The sequence below is a fragment of the Canis lupus genome, chromosome 11 (assembly GCF_048164855.1).
Source record: "Canis lupus baileyi chromosome 11, mCanLup2.hap1, whole genome shotgun sequence".
Classification (NCBI taxonomy): Eukaryota; Metazoa; Chordata; class Mammalia; order Carnivora; family Canidae; genus Canis; species Canis lupus.
The window spans coordinates 35,251,024-35,258,603 of NC_132848.1; the positions used below are offsets into that span (position 1 = coordinate 35,251,024).

The 7,580-nt window shown below is 40.8% G+C and overlaps 1 pseudogene; it reads left to right on the plus strand.

The window, feature by feature from the left end:
• The first annotated feature begins 2,026 nt into the window (after window positions 1-2,026).
• On the plus strand, window positions 2,027-2,528 carry LOC140642984 (small ribosomal subunit protein eS24 pseudogene; annotated as a pseudogene).
• The last annotated feature ends 5,052 nt before the right edge of the window (window positions 2,529-7,580 follow it).

A 7,580-nucleotide genomic window follows, 5' to 3' on the forward strand; every position in this document is an offset into this window, starting at 1 on the left:
TCTGTCCTCCCTCCTTACCTTTAGTCTCCACTAAACTACCAACCTGCCTTCTGACACCATTTCATATAAATGAAAGCATATGGCACATACTCTTTTGTGTCCAGCTTCTTTAATTCAGCACAGTACTTTTGAGATCTATCCGTCTGGTTGCAAGTAGTTGTAGTTCACTCCTTTTTATTGCTAGGCAGTGTTCCATTGTATGAACATACTACAACTTGTTATTATAATAAAGCTTCTTTCAACATTTGTGTAAAAATCCTTATGTGGACATATGTTAGCATCTTTTTCAGTAAACACCTAGGAGCAGAATTGTTGGATTATATGGTACATGCATGCTTAACTTTAAAAGAACCACAGAGTTTTCCATAGTGGTTGTACCATTTGGCATTACTACCAAAAACATACATAAGAGAGCTCCAATTGGGCAGCCTGGGTGGCTCAGCGGTTTAGTGCCGCCTTCAGCCCAGGACATGATCCTGGAGACTCGGGATCGAGTCCTGCATCGGGCTCCCCGCATGGAGCCTGCTTCTCCCTCTGCCTGTGTCCCTGCCTCTCTCTGTGTGTGTCTTTCATGAATAAATAAAAAAATTTTTTTTTTAAAAAAAAAGAGAGCTCCAATTGCTTCACATCCATTCTAACACTTGACATTTTTGGTCTTCTAAATTTTAGTCATTTTAGTGGGTATGGAGAATTTAATTATAGTTTTAATGTGAATTTCCCTGATGGGTAATGGTATTAAGCATCTCTATCTTTACATGTGCTTCTGAGCTGAATATCTTCTTTTGCAAAGTGTCTTCCCAATATTTTCCCTCATATTATTTTATTTTTTAAAAAATATTTTATTTATTTATTTGAGAGAGAGAGAGAGAGAACACAAGCAGGTGGAGGGGCAGAGAAAAAGGGAGACCCTCAGGGTCCTAAGGCTCGATCCCAGAACCCTGAAATCATGACCTGAGCCAAAGGCAGAAGCTTAAAACGACTGAGCTACCCAGGCACCCCTATTTTGCCCATTTTAGAAATTGGGCTGATCATCTTCATATTGAATTGTGAGAGTTCTTTATATATACTAGACACAAGCTTTTGTGAGATATATATTTGCAAATATTGTTTCTCATTCTGTGGGTTTGCCTTTTTTATTTCTTAACAGAGTGGGTTGAAAAGCAGATGTTTTGAACTCTGACAAAATCCATTTCATAAAATATTAATAGTTTGTGCTTTTCATGTCCTAAGAAACTATTGCTTATGCCAATGTTGTACTGATTTTCTCTGTTTTCTTTTAGTAGATTTACATTTTATTTTTTACACTTAGGTGTATGATGCATTTTGAGGTAATTTTTTTTATCATGTGGAAAAAGTATTGAGTTTCTTTTTCTTTTCTTTTTTTTTTTTTGCATACAGATCTTCAGTTGTTGGAGTGCAATATGTTGAGAAGACTATACATTATTACTGTTTTTGTTTTAAATGACCTTGAGATGATCTTTTAAATAAATAAGTAAATAAATAGAATTATCTTAAAAATTAAAAACCAGACAATATCTTTCATTCACAGAGAAGTGTTCCAAGCTGCCTTTTGGTATCAATCTTCTTTCTACTTCATGGAGAACTTTCATTGACATTTCTTGTAGTAAAGGTCAGGTGGCGACAACTTCTTTTCAGCTTTTGTTTGTTTGAAATAAAAAGCTTTGTTTCACCTTTATTTCGGAAAGATATTTTCTCTGGTTGTAACATTTTAGGTGATAGCTTTTATCTCTTATTCCTTGAAGTTACCACTCTACTATCTTCTGGTTTGCATAATTTCTGATTAGAAGTCCATGATAATTTTTCTCTTTGTTCTCATTCTTTTTCTCTGTGCAACATCTAATATTTTCTGCTTATCATTTTACCCTTTGGCAATCTGATTATGATTTCTCTTGATACTTTTTTTTATGTGTTTATCCTTTTTGGGTTCATTGGCCTTCTTACATCTATAATTTTATAGATTCCATCAAAACTTGGATTTTTAGTCTTTTCCTCCCCAGCTGCTTGAAACTAGGCCACCATCATGAATGACACAGTAACTATCTGGACCAGGAAGTTCATGACCAACTGACTGCTTCAGTGGAAACAGATGGTCATTGATGTTCTTCACCCCGGGAAGGCAACAGTACCTAAGACAGAAATTCGGGAAAAACTAGCCAAAATGTACAAGACCACACCAGATGTCATATTTGTATTTGGATTCAGAACCCATTTTGGTGGTGGCAAGACAACTGGCTTTGGCACGATTCATGATTCCTTGGATTATGCAAAGAAAAATGAACCCAAACATAGACTTGCAAGACATGGCCTATATGAGAAGAAAAAGACTTTAAGAAAACAGCACAAAGAACACAAAAACAGAATGAAGAAAGTCAGGGGGACTGCAAAAGCCAACGTTGGTGCTGGCAAAAAGTGAGCTGGAGATTGGACAACAGAAGGAGTAAAGATTCTGCAGTGGCTTTATCTGTGGTGATTGTGCAGATTTTTCTTTTCTTTTTTTTTTTTTTTTTGATTGTGCAGATTTTTCATGAAAGGATTAATAAACTAAGAATGTTAAAACAAACAAACAAAAAACTTGGATTTTTAAAATTGCCATTGTGTATTTTAATATTTTCTCTCCTTTTCCTTCTGGAACTCCAGTTACATATGTGTTATGCCCTTTGAGATTGTGGACATTTTTGACAATAAGACTGTTGACACTTTTCAATCTTTTTTTCTCTTTGTTCTTTGTTTTGGATTTTTTTTCTTCTGTATGTTTTCAAATTCATTAATCTTTTCTTTGGTAGTGTTTAATATGCTCTCAATTCCGTCCAGTAAAATTGTATTTAGATTTTGTGTTTTTCGCCCCTAAAAAATTCCATTTGGTATACATATGCATTCAGCAATGTTTCTGTACTTTGGCTAGTGGGAACTTGAATATTTCCAGCCATAGGTGAACTCTGAGAATTGTTCAGCTTGCAGCTCCCCAGTCATTGTCTTTGTTTTTTCCTGTTCTTCTTTGCCCAGCTTCATGGGCTTTCTCCCTATACATGAGCAGATTAGTATTTAGCTAGAGGCTCAGAGTGACCCTATGCAGATTTCTGGAGCTCTTTGATTATGTAGTACCTTCCTTTCCAGTATTCTATGCCCCCAAATCTAGCTGCCGTTGGTCTCTGTTTGGGTTCCTCCTTCTGGTGAAAAGATTTTCACCAGAAACTTCCCCCAGGTTAAGCTGATTCAATTGGAGGGTTTACCTTATTTTTCCTTTCTACTAAGGATCATAGTTCTATATTGCTTTTCACCTAAAACAGCAATTGTTGAATATAATCTGCTATGTTTTGTATTTTGTTCTAACAATGGGGCAAGGAGTATTTCATGGGAGTCTCTCCTTCATGGATAGAAGTAAAAGTTGGAATTAAGCCATTTTTGTCCAATCACAGAGATGGGTATCAAAGCCTATGCTTTTCATTCTTAAGAGCCTGTTTTCTCCCCACCCCACTCCCCAGCTTCTTTTAAATCTCACATTCCAGAAAGATGTCAGGTAAAAATCCTATCAGTGAAAAGCCAAATTGCTATTCTGCTTGCTGGCAATTTCAGTAAAAAGGATTAGCTGAGAGGAGTTCACTGTGATAGTTGGGCTACTTCGCAGAGGTGCTCTGCCAAAGTGAACTTTCATTTATTTTTTTCCTTGTGAGTGAGTGGAGAAAGTATTGGACAGATCTTCATTTATTTGCTGACTCATTCAGTAATTCTGTCATTTATCCATCCATTCAAACTTATTTATGGAACACCTAATGTGTTCCAGGCATTAGGCATCTGTTCACATTGGGAGGACAGAAGGAACTCCTGAAGACTTTCTTTTGCTATCCTTTCCCTCTCCTTGCTCGCTTTCCCAAACCGTCAATGTGACGATCATGTGAGAAGGGCCCAGATGGTGACATTTTAGGGATGTCTCCCTGGACTCCGGGGGAGCTTCTGAGTGGTTAAGAGAGAAGTTAGGCCTTTTGTCCTATCAGAATAAATGCCAGCAAACTTGGGAGGAATCACACATGAAGTCATTGTCAGCTAAACCTTAGGCAGCCGTTAACGTTTCAGGAGAGATTTATTTATTAAGTGCTCACTGGGAGCAGGAATGGAGAACAACACAGGCCCTTCAGGAAACAGGACAGGAGGTGAAGGCACCGGCATTCTCACAAGAAAGGTGGCAAGGCTAGATGGAAATTTTGCCTCAAGCTGAGTCACTTCGGTATCTGACTCTCACCCTTTTCTGTCTGGATGTCATAATAGTGACAAAGGAGAGAGATCTTTTGTAGGTTACAGGTCCCTCACACTCTCTGTGTTCTTGCAGTTACCTCTCAATAGTCCCTGGAAGTAAACCTTAATACCACTGAGGAAATGGGAGCTTGGAGGAGAGAATCATGAGCTCAAGTCATGCAGCTGCTAAGTGCGTGGCCCGAATCTGAACTCAATCCATCTGACTTCGGGGCTTCCCATCCGAATGTCACGCTGTCATCCCAGCATGCACAGTTGCTCGCTTTGACCAGACCTGTCTCTGCCTTTCTTACCCCTGCCATCCATGAAGCATTTTGCTTGTGCAGCCCCTCTACAGAGCACAACGTTTTGTGCCAAAGGTTGTCTGGGTTCTTGCATGTCCTCCAGATGTTGGTGGCTCATCTTGGGGACGAGTTCTTCCCCTTTGTGGCTGGTTTATTGGAATAGAAGTGAAAAGCAGGTCTGGCCAATGACTGCCTGGGAGACCAAGAGATGACAAACAAAAGGACACAAAGATATTCTCATCTTAAGGCTCTGTACTCCATCTGAGCAACTCAATTGGTCAGAAAGCACTTTAGAGGAGAGGCAGGAACAAAGTGATAGCCTAGCCCCAGGCTTGCTGCTGCTGGAGAACAAGACACGAAGTATGTGCAGGGCGAGGTTGCAAGGCTGTTTCTAGAAGAGGCACGGGCAGGCTTCAGATGGAGGCTACATGGGCTAATGAAATAAATGCGCTTCCTGCTTCCCTGTGATTTATATTTCTAAGCCTGCACTCCATAGTAATTCAATAAAGCTGCAATGGCAGGAATGTCTGGCAGATTTTTCAAGAATCTGATACTTGGCTCATTGTGGGGCCTTGAGTTCAGTGTCTGGATCAGAGGAGGATATGAAGGGACCCCAGAAACAAGCTTTGTTTTTCTCTCTGTCAGCCTTTCCTGGGGCAGAACAGCCCACCTCTTCTCGCTTTGTTCATGTCAAAGTGGCGTTTTTTTGTTTGTTTGTTTGTTTTTGTTTTTGTTTTTTTTACTGAAGGCTTCCTGAAGATGATTGCCTGTTGGAGAATGAGGAGGTTTTCTCTGCCCTCTGATCATGGTCCTTCTAATACTTTACTTCAGTATTTTTCTTTTCCTCTTGACGTAACCAGAGACTTAAGCTGTATCCCCTGAGTAACACTGGAACTGCTCCTCATGGCATTTCCCTGTGGGTGCCACAGGGACTGCTTGAAACCTCTTCCTTGGGACCCCTGGGTGGCTCAGTGGTTGAGTGTCTGCCTTTGGCTCAGGGCATGATCCCGGGTCTGGGGATCGAGTCCCACATCAGGGTCCCTGTGAGGAGCTTGCTTCTCTCTCTGCCTATGTCTCTGCCTCTCTCTCTCTCTCTCATGAATAAATAAATAAATCTTTTTTAAAAATCGCTTAAATTTCTTTAAAAAAGAAAAAGAAAGAAACCTCTTCCTTGTCTGCATGTGTAAGATGGGGCAAATGAGACAGAGACAGAGACAGAGAGAGGAAAAGACAGAGAGAAACAGAGAGAGAGGAGAAAGAGAAAGGTATTAATCTTAGAAGGAGAACCCTTACAGTTTCCATTCTAGCAGCTTTTCTAGAATCACGCTGGCACTTTGAGTTTGGTAGTAGAAATCTGCTTTGTTGGTTCTACACCACTTCTTTTGGGGGCCTACACCTCCCCGTGCAGGGTGGCTCTAGCAGGCCATCACCTGCTGTAACAACCTTTTACCCTGTAGGAATGAGCTCTTCACCCACCCTAACTAGTTGGATTTCTTTTTCTCCTGGCCTCAACAACTGGTCCTTGGCTCACTCCAAAACCTGAACATGGCCAATTGGTGTCATTTGGGTGATTAGATGTGGATGTCGGGGGAGAGGGGATTAGGTTTTTTCCTTCTGTCTTTTCTTTCTGGAATTGCCATGAGAATGAAGTAAACCCAGAGATACTAATGGTGGGCGGTTTTATCAGCAGGCCTGAGACTGAAGCCCAAGAAAGAACAAAACAGAATTATAAGAAAATAAATTAAATGTGTGTTATAGCTTCATTTGAACTTCTGGGTCCAACTGTCCCTAAAGCAAACACTAACCCAAGACTTTACAACTTTGAGACTTAGTCCTTGGTTTTTGTTGTTGTTTTTTTGGATTAATTAGTTTGATTTGGGTTTCTGTCACTTGAAGCCAAAGGATTCTTGACTGATACAGTTTCTGAGCATAACATGAAATAAAAAGCCAAAAGGAACTTGTAGTAGTACGGCGGTGATGAAGATAAGTTGCCCTTTGCCCTGGTTGTTCACAGTCCAAGGGGCTGTCATTGCAGTGGCTTTATCAGTCAGAGTTTTCAGCTTCAGACACTTCAGGTACAAGTTCTGGTTCTCTTTTGCAGAAATGGAAATTATTGATGGTGATCCAGTAAGCACAGACATTTTAGGAGGGCCAGACTTTGAGACTACAGGTGCAGCAACAAAACTCTGCTGTAGAACTTGTCAGGTGGAGACCCTCCCCCGCCCATCCCCAGCCAGTCCCAAGGGTCACAGACATGGCTCCCTGCACTGCCAACATCTTATAGGGTGATGTTGGGGACAGGTCACTAATAAGAATATTTGTCACGTTGACTGCCTCTGAAAATTAGAGGGAGCCACCACCACCCTTCCTAGAATAGAACCCCTGCAGGGTTGGCCTCTGGGTCAAAGGTAAGCATGGATTTGTCTGATTGGTGGGGTCTGGGTTGCATGCCTTGCTCTGGTGGCAAGAGAGGTGACCATCTGGTTTCTATAGTAACCTCTACCTTACATTACACCTCATAGAATGGGGACTTCTTTGGACATAGGACATGCCTTAAAAATGTTAGGTAGCCAGCTAGGATGACAAATACCCACAGTATTGGCCATATAAGGGAAGGTTAAGTTTGAGCACACACCATCTTTGGCCCCAACTACAAAAACCGTGAAGTATGCGCCATGGAAGACTCAGGTTGGACAAACTTTGCAAAGTAGGCCCATGTGGCCAATTTCCCCATGAAGCCAATGACCAATGCCCATTCTTTCTTGCTTGCAAATTATCTTTTAGTAGGATCATAATAATAAACATGAGGCAAAAATCAACTTCCATTTAAGACTGATAAAGTAATGAATAATCTCAGTTTTTCCACTTGAGGCTCTGAGTCTGTTGAGAAACCAACCCATGTTTCGGCTTTATTATTAGCTTTATTCCTGAGAAAGCAAACTTAGACCCTGGCTTGGACCCCAGGCCATATAGGGCTTGTTGCTCTTTTTCTCTTTAAGTGAAGCAGTGAGAGGCAGAAAATCTGGA